The sequence below is a fragment of the Lichenostomus cassidix genome, chromosome 1 (assembly GCF_008360975.1).
Source record: "Lichenostomus cassidix isolate B80296 chromosome 1, HeHo_3.0, whole genome shotgun sequence".
Lineage (NCBI taxonomy): Eukaryota > Metazoa > Chordata > Aves > Passeriformes > Meliphagidae > Lichenostomus > Lichenostomus cassidix.
This window is the reverse complement of record NC_139479.1, coordinates 63,992,428-64,008,752: the sequence shown is the minus strand read 5'-3', so window position 1 is coordinate 64,008,752 and position 16,325 is coordinate 63,992,428. Positions and strand designations below refer to the sequence as shown.

The window sequence follows — 16,325 nt, the reverse complement described above, 5'->3', positions numbered from 1 at the left end:
ATGTAAAACCAGGTATAATTAGTAAAAATAAGTCCAATTTTACACACTGTGACAGCTTTAATAAATATTGCCATTCTGGAAGCGATTCCAGCTCATAAAGGATGATTCTGTGAAAATACCAGCTTCCAAACTCAGCAGCAGTCAGGAAACAAAGAGAATAATGGGTGGTAGTAAGAAAGTACCAGCTGATCAAACAGAAAGCTTTGCAATACAGTTATGTGAATTCCTAGTGCATGCTCATTTGGAATAGTACAAGCAATTCTGCCTCTTCTTCCCCCTTCCAACCTCAGGAAGCCTACAGCAGAAGTAGAAACAGTAGAGCAGGGTAACAAAAGTCTGCTAGAAATCCCTGGCTGTATCCAGCTACTGTGTGGGGTATCATCAGCATTTCATCAGCAAGGCCTCTGTGTGAACATGCCTTTTTCCCCTGTAGCTGCTGCTGTAAAATGGTTTGGTCTCAGAACTCGGTGAGGACATTCAGTCTGCTGGCATGCCACAGTGGGGTGGAGGATACAGATGGGCAGAGACATGGTGTCTGTCATGCAGGAGAGGTTAGCTTGAAAGGAAGGTAAGAGTTTGCAAATATCTAAGCTTCTAACCTTATGAATAGGACATACAGTCGTAAAGTCAGTTAATTCATCTTACCAAAAATCAAAAGTTTCAGCAAGGAGGTCAGAGCTGCCCTTACTCCAGTCTGATCACCTTTGATGTTCCTTCCAAGGGTCATGCTCTGGCTGTCTGTGCCACCTGTCCATTATCCCAAAGATGAAAAGCACTATACTCTCTGCATCAGGTGCTAAAATATAAAAAAATACTGGGTTTTTTTGTAACACACCATCACCCATGGTCTGACACAAACACAAGGTAGCACAAGCTAACTTTTGTTCAAAGATTGGATCACTTGAAAAATGTTGGAATTCCAATGAAGGTGCTCTTTCAATGTTTTACTGATTTCCAGCCAAGACACAATGATGATGGTTGTGCTGGTTTATCTCATGTGCATTGGTGTAGCTGGAACAAGCAGGCAGGACATGACTCCTGGCTCCCAAATGGAGCCTCCCACTGCAGTGTTCATGGCATATATAAATACCCATAATTGTCACTACAGGGATGCTGTAAAAGAGAAAGGAATCAGAGGCATGTTCTTCAACATGTGTATAAATCTGACAGTGGAAATATGTCTTTAATCATTTGAGGAGGGGACCTGGAGGTCAGGGGGGAGGAGAGGGGAGGGATTCTACTTAGCAGAGTCCACACTATCTCTGTAATAAGGCTTTACCCATTTTATTTAATGTCCAGTCTAATTTCAGAGCTTTTAGTAATGAAAATTAGAAAATTGTTATAAGAGCAGGAGATTTTACTATAACTAAGGACTGCCACGATTTGCCTCCAAGCTGTTGCCTTAACAGGGCTTTGTGATGGATGATGCTACCAGATGAGAACAGAAAGCAAGTCAGTTTGAATCATCCATAAGACAGACAGCAAGCTGGAGGAGTTAAAAATTTATTTGTGATAACTTTTAAGTACGTTTCAATTGATTTGAAAGTGCTTATCAGTGTTCTTACAGGGATGCATGGTTCAGCAGAGAACCCCTGAATTTCATTTTGCCCAATCTCCTTGTCATGGCTTTCCTTCTTTCTCATAGACAGTTGAGTCAGGAGGAAATACAGGCCACAAACAATATTTATCAAACATCTTTTATCTGATTTTATCTTATATCAAACATCTTTTAAACTGTTAATATTAATAGAATCAAATTGCTGTTTTCCTTGTAGATATGTCTGAGGGTGTTTCCCCAGCTGACCCATGTGGCTCTACCTCCAGAGCTCACCCAGCTGCAGAGGGATGCCACAGACAGCTCCCATCACATACTTACCTTCTCTCTGTCCTGTTGCTTTCTGGTAGTTTCTCCATCCTCACACAGGTTTTGGCAGGGCACAAGTCATCATCCCTGCACACAGCTCCCCAGCAGTGCACAGGAGAGGAGGATGGATTGCACATCAGGAAGCCCTGACAGCGCTGGAGTGCTTATGTTAAAGAAAGTCTCATTTTTTTAAACCAAGCATTGTTAAGAAAGATGCAGCTTATCTGAAAAGGCAGATTTGCTGGCAGTCTAGGAGAGGCCACCTATAAAGCAGAGCTGGCCACCACCAGGCAGTCCTAGGAAGATTGCCAGGTGCTATGAAAGCCATGCAGCTCTGCAGAGGAGTCATATAAGGTCTGGTGTGCCACACTGGCTTCTCCCTGTGCCTTTCCTGTTCCATATGGCACTGGAGGGGCCTTCAGTCAGGATGGCTGCTCTCTGAGCAGCACCTTCCTTCTCCCACAGGGGAAGCAATCACACTCCTGATGTAAAACCTGTAATGATCTGCAGACACAACTTTTGCAAGGAAAAAAAATTTCTTGTTAGCCCAATTGTGGCAATTTGAAACAGGGGACAAGCATTTGAAAGTATGAAATGCTTGGGTAACTTTGGGTAACTTTTTTTTTAATAAATTTGCTCATAGATATAATAAAAGATATCACCTTCTCCAACAAATTTCAACTTGCTCAAGATGATCTAAGAAATTTCAGATTGTATGGATTGCATATTGTGTGTATCCTAAACACGAACACACACACTCTGGTATACAGGTAATATGTCAGGAGAGGTATACAGCAGGTGCAGTATATGTAATCTAACCTTCATACATATGTATGTTATTTTAATTTAATTTTTATTGATCTAGTCTGGGTCCAAGACATGCTGGGAGAAAAGAAGGGTAGCAAATGCTTCTATAATGAAACTGCCTAATCCACCCAGTATCAGCAGTAGTTCCCTGCTGTGTTTGCTCTGTACAGAGACAGCCCTTGCCCTGGAGGCCTTCCCCAAGGAAATGGGCTGTTGTTAAAGAAAAGCAATATATAATTCAGTAAGACAATCTGAAGCCTCCATGCTTTCAAAAGGAGGTCTGGTTTGGTGTGAGGGATCCATTAGGTCAGCTCAGGTGTCCCCAGCAATGCTATTGCACCAGCCTAACTTACTGCATTAATTGCAGTGTACGAGTTTTAGTGGATTTTATTACATGATCAGTTCTCACTCTTCTGCTTGGGAGAAATTTCAGCTGGGATAAGAAAGAAATAATAGCTGCTTGACCCAAAATCTTTATCAGAGAAGAAACATTTGCAGCGTGATCTAAAAATCTCAAACCCTGTGTTATTGCAAAAGAAAAAAGAAACAGCACTTGGCACTGCACAATACATGAGATAAAAGCCTGCACATTGCCAAGAAACCTTGACATAAGCACATTGCAGATAATGAAACAGTGGGAAAACTAATAAAGAGGAAATTTTGAGAACCTTCTAAAAAGTTTTGTCATAAACATACCTGTTAACCCATGGAAGATTTTAACTGCAATGTGGTTAGAGGTGAATACAAGTAAACAAAACATTCAAAAATTAAGTGGTATTTAATGGAAATACAAGTCCACAACACAGGCTGGAAATGAATCCTTTTTCTTAGACAAAGATGTATGCAAGCCTAGTCAAATTAAACGTGGTTATCAGTGCACATGTTTAAAGAGCTAGCACCAGGATAGAGGTATCCCTAGCACAGCAGCCTCAAATCTGAAGTGCAAATTAGGCTCCAAATCAGGAATGGCAATTGGTAACATTTAAATAAACACCAGCAGACTGAAAGACAGGTCATCCCACTGCTCACCCCTCGCTAGCCTGTGCCTCCTCAGTGAGGGTGAGTGACAAAACTGGGAACATCCTCTGAAGCGTAATAATTAAATGGGCTGAATCCTGCACGGCTGGGTGTTCAAAATGCAAATACTGCTGCTTTTTTAAATTCAGCAGAGAATTTATTAGCCTTTTTTACAGATAATCAGATGCAGTGAGGGAGGGATGAAGGGTAAAATTGAAGCAAAACTGGCAACCCAGAAATGGTGGGACAAATGGAATTTGGTTATTTCATTCCTAATTCTTATCCTGGGATAAGATTATTTTAGTTGCTGCAGTTGGTTTAATTGCCTGGCCTTTGTTTTCTAAGTGGGCAGAAGCAAACCTGGAGCCTCTTCTTGGTCCCTTATTTTTTGCTTTCTTGCTTGCTCCCCAGAGGAAGGGAATGAAACAAAAAAGGGAAGCTGACCACTCCTCCTCCAGCCTGGAGAGGTCCCCAGGTGCCCAACAAGGGTGGCTTTTGCTTTGCAGCAATGCTCTTACCCACAGACCACACCAAGGGGACAGAAGGGAAGAGAGAACAGAACCAGCCCTGGACACATCTCCCTTTTGGTTTTTTTGCAGTTGTTTTACTTGGCATCTGGTCTTAGACCCCATGCTCTGGTATCCTGTTCCTCTTCTTCAACAAGGCTGCTGAGGAAACTCCCAGCTGAGTGATTGGTAAAGCCAGTCATATCAACCAGCTGAAACTTTCCAACATTTGGCTTTATTAGACACTGGTTTTATTTACTTTTGACCTATGAAGTTAAACTATTCAGGCTGAAGTCATCCATGCAATGCATTTGCTTTATCTTCTGCTTAAATCAGACTTAAAAGTGACTCCTAAGAAAGTATATTGTTTTCCACTTATTAAAAAGAATTTTAAAACAGGCCAAAGCTCTAATGCCTTCCTACTAAATAAGGCTTTAAATTCAGCAAAGTTCATGTCCTCTGCATGAGATAACTTCCACTTGTTATTCCTGTGGAAAATATGTGGATGTTTGGCTGTGCAGTAAGCCTGGAGACGTCCAAGGAACAGGAAGCTGATGGAGGACCACCCAGCAGAGGACACTGAATGAGACAGGAGCCCCTGGGGAGAAAATAAATTGGTTATTATGTCATTAAAGATTGTAGCCCACATTGCATGTGGGGAAAGGACAGATTTAGAGTTACACAGACAGTATTAACTGTGACACTTCCTAGGCTTCTGCCTGCTTGGGTTAGTAGATTTAATAAGGTATTTAATGTGCATATGTGCATGTACAGTATTGTTTTCTGACAATGTCCCTTTAACCTGGTAAACCTGTTTGCAGTTTACAATACCTTGATACACAATGCCACTCAATGAAAATATCAGTTGTGTAAAGTGATCCCTAAGACATAGCTGAGGAGAACGTAAAATTACAGTGCAAAGTGGGCTTTCAGTGTTACTGAGAAAGCAAATAATCCCTGTCACCAGAGGTGGGCTGCTGCTTTGGATCTTATTCTCTCTTTACAATTTTTCTTACAGCTATGTCCGATGGTGTTTACAGTGTATGTGCTTAAGTGTATGTGAAAAAATTTTTCACAGGAAGCCTCAAGAATCCACAAGAAAAACATTCTTCTTGGTTTATCAGTTACTTGTTTTTGTAACTTCTGTAATCAGCTCTATATTTTGCTTCTTCTTAGCTTCAAATTTTATGTAACTGACCTTGCCTGTACACAGATCCACAAATAGAACAAGCCAAGTCTCCCCTCTCACAGTGTAAGATTCAAAAATTAGTTTTTAATGAAAGATACTTCTAGTCTTTTTAAAAGAAATAGTAATTTGAGTCACAGCAAGGACTATTAATTTCCTGTACTGGGCTACAATAGGTGTTTTCATCTCTACACCTCTTCTAATTGCTCACTATTACTCTTACTGCTTATATATCTTGATGGGTTTTAATGTGCTTAAGATGCTTCTCCAGAGTACTTTCCTAGATTGTGGTAAGCAGAGTTATAATATGGTTAGTCCTCTCCTCTTCCAAGCATCTTAATACTTTATCAATTAAGATTTTACGAGTAGTCATATCTTGCTAAAATTTGCAAATCAAATAACTTTTAATCTAAAGGAGAATGATTTGATGGTAGTGTCTGCTGGGTTTAGCTAAAGTAAATCAAAACACAGTGCAGCTGAAATTGTCTTGAAAGCAGAAAGGCAGTTGCAGTGTGAATCTGTGGGGGTGGAGGTGATGAATTACACTGTGAAAGAAAAAGAAAACCAGATGGCACTTGCCAAACACCAACACAGTGCAGTTATGCACAGTGGAGGCACAGCCACATAGCACTTACACAAACCTGTTACCTAGATCCTCACCAGGCTGCTGAGCAGAGTGAAGCTTGAGTTTTGCTGAGGTGCCTGGTGACATCGGGGGTTTGTGAGATGAAGACAAAGCAGCATCTCGGGCTGAATGAGCCCAGGCTGCAGATAAGGTGATGGATAAGGTTTGCCAGGACCTCCCCAGCACCTGTGGCTTTGCCCTGAACTGGGTTTGGAACCCCCACAGCACCCGCAGGGCAGGGAGCTGCTGGCTGCTCTGATAACAGGGGGTGAGGGGGAAGCTGCAGTCTGAGCTTGAACAGCATGTTTTTTTTCCCTTTTACAACAGCTCAGGCATTGCTTTGGTGGCCACAAATAGTTTTAAACTCACAACTTCAGTTGCATTATGAATCTAAGCTTGATGTAGGAGGAATCCAGACTTCATAAAGGAGGAGATGAAAGTTGTGGGAAAGGTTAAAACACTGACTGCACTGCAGCCATGAATAAAATTGTCACTGACAGCTACAGCTAAAACAGGATTTTCCCCTTTGCAAATACATCACATATTTTGTTGTTGCTAATATGACCCCACTCACTAGGACCATAGCAAACACAAAAAGATACAACCTGGTGATGTGGGATTGACATCAGAGTTGGGTTGATTCTGCTGCTCCAGAGCATCCACAGTTTACAAGGTGGGGAGTGCAGCTGTAAGTGAACAGAAGCTTTTTGCTCAGCAAGTTACTGCTTATTAAATGTTGTTGTTTGAGTTTTTTTGCAACTTAAAGTAGATTTTCCAATCAACAGATGAGTCATTCCCCTAATCCTCTTTATTTTGCCAACAGACAAATAAGAAGACTCAGCTGATATACACCTTGGCATATTGCCATTTTATGATTCAGTATACTATCATAATTGTTTGTTGTTCTGCTTTGTTTCAGTGAAAATGATGGATTATAATAATTATTTTGCATATTGTACTTCTCTTTTAGTCCTTAGATCTAGAAAGGGATTTGGACCTGTTTTCCTGCAAGTGAACCACAGCAGAGGCATGCCATTTTTATTTAGAGATACCTAGGTTAATCTTTATTATCAACATCTCTTATTAGCAAAATTAAAGAGGAAAATCAATCCCCAAGAAAATCCTTCTGGGTACTGTCCCATCAGTAAAAGTTCATGGCGCTGCAGAGTTAAAGCCTCATCATCTTTAAGTGACTATTCTGGCTGGGTTTGTTCCAGTTAAAATATCATGTGAAATGGTCATATGAGTGCTTTATCATTGAATCCAACAATTTATAAAAGATTCCCTTTGGCTAGAAGTTTCCACCCCGCAGCTGAGATGCAGTAAATGACAGCATGCCTGGGGCAAAGGAAGGTACAAATTAAAACTGGAGATGCTAACAGCTTGTGTAGGTATGCCTTTTTAGGGGTTCTGCCATGCTGTGGCACCATGCATGGTTCTCAAGCTGAAAAGGTTTGATCCATTAACATTGCAAAACTGACCCCTCTTTCAGCTCGGGTGAATGTTGCATGTTAAAACATAGAAAGCTCCTCTGTGGGAGAGTTTCCAGATGAGATGTCTCATCCACCACATTGTGAAGGCAAGGGTCTAACTGATCTCTTAGCTGTTTTTCTTGCACAACCCACCTGTGTGCTGGTGCTGATGTATTATGTGCAGCTTCTGGCCACAGCCCTGATTTACACCTGCCTAATGCTCTCCACAGGAAAATAAGTTTGCTCTTTTCCCTGAGCAGCTGGAGGAGGGTCTGAACTCCAGTATCTCAGGTTGAAAGGCTGGATGGCAAAATTATGTCCATTCTATCAAAAATAACAAAACAGAGTGTTTGGTCCCTATCCCTGAGTGACATGGACTGTCTCACCTCTCCACAGCCCAGAACATGTTCCTTCCACACCATCCTCTCTCTGGATTGCTCTCTGGAACTCTGTTGCTGCCACTTAAGAGAAAAACACTCCCCACAACCACTCCTGGGCTCTCTCTCGGAAACTATTCATTGGAGTGATCAGGTCAGCCGTCAAGGAAACTAAAAATTCAGCAGAGCTGGGGACCAGTGCTCAGCCCCACCCCCTGCCCCACATTTGTTTAGCTGTACTAACATACCAGGAGTCAGCACCTTATTTTCAGCAAAAAAATTACCAAATGAGCAGAAAAGGAATTACATGAGTCAAATTCAACATTGCATACATTCACTGCCTGCCAAGAAGCAAACATTCCCATCAAATGCTGATAGTTTAATCCAGATTAGAAATATATATATAAATCTGGCAGAGAAGGAATCTTAAGTCTCTCAGGTGAAACTGCCTCCTGGGATTTCTACCATGTCAGCTCATGCCCCACCTCCCACTCAAGGTCCCATCCAGAATTATGGCTTCATCTTATGCAAAATGCCCAAAGATTTTGGCAGAATATTTGAAAATTAATATTGCAGCACAATCATGAAAATTCCTCTCCTTTTTAATGGGATTTTCTGCCTGGCTAATAAACAAATTGTCTTTTAAATGAAAGCTGCCTCTGAGTTTGTTCTTCTGCTGGATTCAAGCCCAGCTGACAAAGAAGAAACTCCAAAGAGGTTCTGCTCTCTCTAACAATTATCATGCCATTAAGTGATGTGTAATGGTTATTTATTTATTTATTTGCTTACTTACTGACTTGCCATAGTTAATCTCTGTTGTACTGCTGCCTGCTGTCTCTCCCCATTGGTTTAAAAGGAATGTTGCACCTTGGATTGTTTTTCCCCTCACAGTACTTTAGCCACCCAAATCTGTTGTTGGTGCTGCCTCCTGTCTTCTAGTCCTGAGGATAGTTTTCTGCCATAATCATCCTCTATTTGTCTTAGAGTTAACACTTGTGGTCCTTTTTCCCTTGAGGTGAGGGAATGGATAGACAAATTAAGCCAACAATGAATGAAAGCAGCAGGGCTGCATACCCCAGCAGGGTAAAATGCTGACTTAATTGTGCTTTAGACAATCACAGTTTTTCCCAGTTACCTTACTGGTCACAGTCTTTACAGGTCATTGCTGTGCTCTGTAGTCACAAGCTTCTCAGACAAAGAGTTATACATTTTAATTTATCTGTGAGGCAACCAGCACAGCAGCAGCACTTCTCAATGTAGATGATAATTCATTCTGGCACTGTTCTGTGCTGTGTTAATATGAAAATGCAGTGCTGATTTTGTTTATTTGTTTTGTGTAAGGAGATTGATGCTAAATTTCCCCCTGCAAATCCAACAGGATCATTGTGGTTTAAGATAATTGCATAGCTTAGCATCGTTGTAAAACTGCAGTTGATTCTGGCACTGGGAGCTTGCCTTTGATGCATCTCAGGTTCATCTCCTGGAATGGAGTACCAGTTTGTCCCACGATCCATCATTTATTTATTTAAATCTAAAACAATCAAGATCAGTTCCCAAGGCCCTGTGGAACTGCCATAATAAATTATGCAAAAATACTGTCAAGTTAAGCCTCAGCAGTTCAGCCAACTATCTACCTCCACTGTCAGCTGGAATGCATGTCTCTGCCTCCTCTGAAAGCCGTCTTACATAAATGCCTTTTGCAGTGTGCCTGGAAAGTCAGCAAATTTGTTATCTTTAAAAGAAACAGAGTAAAAACTTCCAGCGCCATCAAATGTAACCCTCTGTAAGTGCTGTGCTTTTCCCAGTTACTGATGCTGGAGCTTCTGTGGAAAGGCCATTTCTTTGTATTGCAAGCCCAGACCACAGAGGACTTTACTGTGCACACAAAACTGAGCGTGTGAGAGGATGAGAGGATGTGAGAGGATGAGACACTCTTAATCCAAACACAGAGAGTAAGGAAAATTGCAAGGGAAGGCCACAGATACATTATTTCTGCTTTCCCAGGAAAACACCATAAACTCCAAGAAGACTCTGAAGCACTGAAAAAAGTTCCTGAGATATCAATGCCTTATAGTCTGTATCGGGTCTGCATGGCAAGGTTTTGGTGGTGGGGGATGCTAGACAGGTGGCTTCTGTCAGAAGCTGCCAGAAGCTTCCCCATGTCCAACAGTGCCGATGCCAGCCGGCTCCAAGACAGACCCACTGCTGGCCAAGGCCAAGGCCATCAGATAGTGCCTCTGGAACAACAGAGTTAAGAAAGGGAAAAAACATAGCAACTTCAGCTGGAGAGAGGAGTGAGAATATGTGAGAGAAACAGCCATGCAGACACCAAGGTCAGTGGAGGAGGGGGAAGATGTGCTCCAGCTGCCAAAGCAGAGATTCCCCTGCAGCCCATGATGAAGACCATGGTGGGGTAGCTGTGGGCCCTGCAGCCCATGGAGGTCCACAGTGGAGCAGTTATCCTCCTACAGCCCATAGAGATGTGTAATTAACTGACTGCAACCCCCATTCCCTGTCTTCCTGCACTGCTGGGGGGAGAAGACAGAGAATTCAGGAGAGAAATTAAACCCAGGAAGAAGGGAGGGGTGGGGAACTTGTAAGATTCAGTTCTATTTCTCATTATCCTATTCAGATTTAATTGGCAATAAACTGAACTACTTTCCCCAAGTCTAGTCTGTTTTGCCCACAGTGGTAATTGGTAATTCTCCCTGCCCTTATCTTGACCCACGAGCCTTTTTTTATATTTTCTCTCCCCTGCCCAGCTCAGCAGGGGAGAGACTGAACAGTTTTGTGGGAATCTGGCACCCAGACAGGGTTAACCCACCACATAGTCCCAGATATTCTGCCTGGATTTCAGTTGTTAAGCTGCATGAGGCATGTTTATCAGTATCTAACCCTGAGGAAGCCATCACGTGGATCACGTTGTCAGTGTTTGTGCCCAAGAGGGAAGGCTGTGTGTTTCTCATGAGACAAATATTATGAGAACTGGCTGAGGAGAATGCTAACAAAGGAAGAAGAAAATGATAAATAAAGTAGGCTTAAAATAGTGAAATGATTTAAACTATTACTTCCACTGTAGAAGCTCTAAACTCTCACGTTTTTCCCTAAAGCCTATGTCCCTGGTATATCCTGAATAAATTCCCAGTATATCCTATTTCTTCCTACTCTTGTCAGTACTGTGGTAAAAAGGTCAACTGTCATAAAATACTATTAAATTCCTTTAGCTTCAAAAAAGCTTGGCTGAGTCTAGTCTACCTGTTGGCGCTGCTCTAAAGTTATGTAGTAACTCCTGTGCTCATGAATTGTCTGGAAAAATGCTTATGGACCCTATCCAAAATGACACCAAGAACTTTTTGCAAAAATGCAGCACAATTTTGGCAAGTTGAGCTGCATGAAGCACCTTCTGCAATCACCAGAGATCAACAGATCCTGTCCAGCCAAGCATGCTGCCCATCCAAAAAAGCTCTTGACTCAGGGGACTCGAGATCTGCAGCTGAGTCTCAGCCTGCTGTCCATGTGTTTCTTTGGTCTCCTCAACGTCTGTGCCTTGGGATGGATTCTAAGAAAAGTCCAGGCTGACTACAGGCCCAGTACTAAGTGGAAATAAAGCACCTTTCTGAAATCTGGTTCCTAAACACAAAAAAGGGAAGTGTAATGGAAACTTGACTGAACGGAGGCTAGACTTTAGGTACATCACTAAGTCCCATTTTTTTAGATCTCATCTGTAGACCTTACAATACCAAATAAAGCCACGTGCAAACACTTTCAGTTATAAAGGAGTTATATTGCCTTTGCAAATCATCCTTAGCCAAGGCCATGTCCCAAAAGGGCTCTGTTTTGCAGTGTTTCACTAAAGAAGCAGCCTCGTGGGAATGCTAAATATCCTGGGAGCAATATTAAATTTTGTGTGATATTGGAAGGTCACTTACCCTCCTCAGTATTTTCTGAGTGAAAGACGCCTCAGAATGGGGACAAGTAAAAGGCTGTAGGGTCATTTGTAGACATTCTATTAACTGAGGCTGTATATTGAGATTTCTAACATGGTATTGCTGAAGTTTTTAAAACAACCCAGCTTTCAAAACTTGCATGATCACTAAAAGATTATTCAAGGATCAGGGAGCACAATCCAGGAATTGAAGTGGAAGAGTCTGTAACTGGTTTTGATGCAATTACCAGTATGTAAAGTTAAACCATACATGTGCATGCTGAATGTTTCACCAAAGTTGTGTTTAAGCTTCTTTTCTTACTGAAAGGCAACGACTGGCCTGCCTTTTGCACAGGTGAGTGCATTTTAGAGATGTTCATAGGTAAAGCAGACACAGCAGCTGGAGGATTAATTAAACGTTTGTCTAACTACGTAAACAGACAGTGATATATCTTCATAGCATCTGGTAGTTTAACCATTCACTAGAAATCCCATAATTAGCATGCTGATGACTTTAATAGAATACAGTTCTAATGTAGTGCCAGATGGTCCTTCTGACTTACAAGGGGAATGACAATCTCTGTCATGTTTACTTCAAGGGTAGCAGAACAGCTAAAAAGATCTTTTTTAGACTACAACACTGGTGATGTAGGAGGTTATGTTTGCTATCCTCAGAAAGCAACGGCTTTAAGTACTGCTATATGAAGTAAGCATGATTCAGGAACTTCACATGAAAAGTTTGCTTGGCTTTTCTTGTTTATTTCTGCCATTTGGTAAAGACATAAACTTTCTTGCTGTGTTTGCAGAAGAACTTTATGTAAGACAAGTAAGGACCAGTCCCAAGGTACAGTGGAACAGGAGGAGGTGGAGGATATTGAGTAGTGCTCAGAGAGGTCTTCTCTGCAGCAAGGCTGTGAGATGAACCCTGGCCACCTCAGAGGAGCTTTAAGTTAGTCCAAACATTACACAAGTAACTCTTTGCTGTAGCTCCATTCATTAGAGAAATTAACTTTTACAAAGCAACTAATGAAACAGCAAGGACAGTAAAAGGAATATCCATGGAAGAGAAAACTGAAAGACAGAGATGGAGACATATTTGCTGTCAATAAGTAAAGAGAATTATTATGTAGCCGGCAGAGAATTTCAGTGAACTTCGGTATCATTCTGACTTTAGTGGAATTAGTAGTCAGACTACAGCAATCTTATTATCAAAGGATGTCTTGTAACTAAGAACCTCTGGGAGAAGATACCATGCATGACAGATAAATCTCAGTGGTTCTTTCATTTTGAAGCTGGATGCAGCCTGCTAGGCCAAAGTCTCCTTCATGACAGCTATTGATCATGTTCCAGCTGAGCTCCAGTTAACATTCTGAGCATTAAAACTTGCTGACTGGTTTGTACTCAACCTATCTCTCTACAATCCCTTTCTCTTAAACAACAAACTATACTTTCAAAATGTCAGTGTAGGAGCTCCATACAGACTGCTTGCTACCTTATCAGCATAAGCAGCACACTCCACACTAATATCCTAATATCCTAAATCCCCTGCTAGAGAGAACAGGATCTTTTAACTTCAGGATCTTCCAAAATGTATGTAAACTGATGGAGATCTCAAACAACTCTTATGGGCTTCTGCAGGGACTCTGACTTAAAGACCATTGCACAGTGAGCATTGGTGATCCATGTAACAGTGAATCTGTGAAGGCACAGATCCTTCACAGTGCTGTTCTGCGCACCTACAGCATCACCTTGAGGCCGGTGCAGTGCTGCACTTCTGCCTGGGTGCAGGGCAGATTCAGTCTGATGATGGTGATGGAGGAGCCTGTGGGCAGCTCCCACTCCATACCAGTGATTATACACCTGCGTGGCCTTGCCTTTATCTCACAGTGCACCAAGTTCTCATGTGAACATCCTCTCTGTTTGACAGTAGATATGATGAATGGAGTTGTTTTCTTGTAAGAAAATCCTATAAGAGCTTGAACGACCAGAACAGACTAACCCTTCCTTCTGATGGGTCTGCAGGGCATGCTGCTACTCTCCAGTGCTGCACAAGACGGGACCACCTGCCCAACTTCCCAGCATCTAAAGGGACGTAAGTTTAGCTCCACTGTTCTTCTTTATACTTTTATAAGATTTTGTTAAGCTCTTTTAAGTCTTGTTTTAAATGATGCTTTGCAAAATCCAAGTGCCTTTCTTACTGGCATCGTAACTCCCGTATGCAAACCCCTTGTGGCAGCCAGAAGGTCCCAGTTAGAAACGCCTCTCCGGAGAAAGGATACTGAGGGAAGGGGAGCCAGGGAGGGTGCGTGGGTGACTGGCCAGGGTGCAGCAGAGCGCGGGCTGCGAGGCGAGTCGCTCCGGTGGGGAGAGAGGGAGAGCAAGGAGGACCTGTCTGGACACCTCCCCTGGCTGAAGTACCGGGGTGTCCCAGCACGGATGGGGCAGGGGAAGGGAAAGCCGGGGGACTCTTGCCCTGCGGTTGCCCGTGAATGAAGTGGGACTGTGCCGGGCAGCCGGCCCGGCCCGGGTACCGCGGGGACTCCGGGGGCGAGGAGGAGGCGGAGGGCTCCAGCCGCTGGGGATGGCCGGGGCGAGAGGCGCCCACGCCCTCCGCCTCCGGGAAGATGCTCCTGCCCCAGCCCTCCCTCTGCCGCCGGCCGGGTCGGGCCGCCGCGACCCCCGCCCTCTCGGCGCAGGAAAGGGGCGCGGAGGAGGGACCGGCGCTCACAGACTCCGCTCCGATCGTGATGCCCTGGGGATGGCACGATATGCGAGGGGTCATTGCTGTGCCAGGCAGCGGGCCAAGGGGAACCCCAGTGCACGGAACCCCACTGGTTCCGTGGGGCTGGCAGGGTGTGAGGGTCGTAGGCAAGGATATTATGCTGGACAGTGTCAAACGCTTTGCATAAATCCAGGCAGACGATGTCAGCTGCTCTACCCCACCCAACAATGCTGTAGCCGCGGCAGAGAAGGTCACCAAATTTGTCAGGCACGATTTGCCGCTAGTAAAGCCATGGGGGCTGTTAGCAATCACCTCTTTGTTTTCCATGTGCCTTAAGATAATTTGCAGGAGAATCTGCTCCATCATCTTGCCTAGCACAGAGGTGAGACTGACTGGTCTGTAGTTCCCGGCTCTCTGGCTTTCCTATTTTTAAAAATGGGGGTTATGTGAAAAACGAGGTTCACTCTCCTGTTAGGATTAAAAAGGTTTCATAAAAGACAATAGGGTAGAGATAAAAGCTAAAGGTCAGTGCTGGATGCTTTGGCATTCAGCCAAAAAAGCACACCTGGTATGAACAGAGTCACCCTTTACACACCTTTCAGCCTAATGCATATTCATAAAGAGTTATACATATTCATATTTTTCTCCAAACTATTTTGCACGTTTGGGGAACTGACCCGCCTCCTCGGAGCATGCGCAGTCTTCTTTCATTGATTCTGTTATCACTCCCAGATTGAGGATCCTGCAGGCGACAGGCGCTGACAATTGGAGTGTCAGAGGCAGGGTCCGTTCATGGGATGTTATCCAGTACAAGCAGACAGTTCAAGCATTCTAATAAAACTCTAATAGCTATTTTACTACTATTAAAGTCAGCTAGTACTGGAAAGAAAGACCTTAGTCGTCATTACACAGCAATTTTTCACAACCAGGCCACCTCTGTAAGAAAAGAATTAAAACAATGCACATAGTATCCATTGTAATATTTGCAAAAAGCCAACATTATGACGTGTATTTATCACAGGTTATATTTCCCTTTTCCCAGTCTTTGGTGTCTTGGTTTCAGGCAATTTTAAAAAGAACACTCTAGAATGTGTTGTCTCCCTTTATAGGAGAATATATACAAATATGTCTGAATTGGAATCACCTGTGGGAAAAGTGGGCCAGTTGTCACCTTCGGGTTAGTTTGTGATGACTTCCAAGATCCCAAGGTGACTTGCATTTCCTATTCAAGCTTGTTGTGTAATGAGGACCATCCATGTACTCCAGGTAGCATCACTGGCACGATGTGTTGCAGCGACTTTTCCTTTAAACATCCAGCCCAGCACTGGTAGTTGGGGTGCCAGAGGCAGCTGTGCTTCATTGCCAATCGCTTCTGAGGCAGCTCAGACCTTCATCGGCTACAAGAATCTCTTTCACAGCTGGCGTGTAGCTGGTCTCAGATCCTCTGTATACCTGACTCCAAAACCCAAGAGGTCATCCTTGAGTCTCTCGTGGTATCTTCTGCCAAAGGCTTCAGGCTCTGGTGTACAGCATGTTATTCACATCCTGTCCTGTCCTTCCTGGCCTAAGGGCTACTGCATGAATAATTTCTTGTTTGGTCTGTTCAAAGGCTTGCTGTTGTTCAGGACCCCACTTGTAACAGTTTTTCTTCTGTGTCACAAGGTAGGGAGGGCTTACAATCTGGTTGTATTTCAGGATGTGCATCCTCCAAAAACCCACAGCACCTAGGAAAGCCTGTGGTTTTCTTCTTGCTGGTCAGTGAGGACATGTGTCTTAGGTTACACGGAAGGTGTAACCAAAAAGTATGTATTCTATTACCATCTT

The 16,325-nt window shown here is 43.2% G+C and overlaps 1 protein-coding gene across 5 annotated transcripts in view; it reads left to right on the top strand.

Moving 5' to 3' along the window:
- The first annotated feature begins 13,643 nt into the window (after positions 1 to 13,643).
- The window catches only part of LOC146444782 (uncharacterized), a 108,103-nt gene continuing 105,421 nt past the window's right edge, over positions 13,644 to 16,325 (top strand). For 2 of the 5 annotated variants that reach the window (XM_085060883.1, XM_085060892.1), the window contains exon 1: positions 13,652 to 13,871. The gene's annotated coding sequence lies outside the window, so the exon portion shown is untranslated. Of the gene's footprint in view, positions 13,872 to 16,325 lie in introns of all 5 variants that reach the window. The other 3 variants (XR_014852370.1, XM_085060904.1, XM_085060868.1) reach the window with 2 other exon arrangements.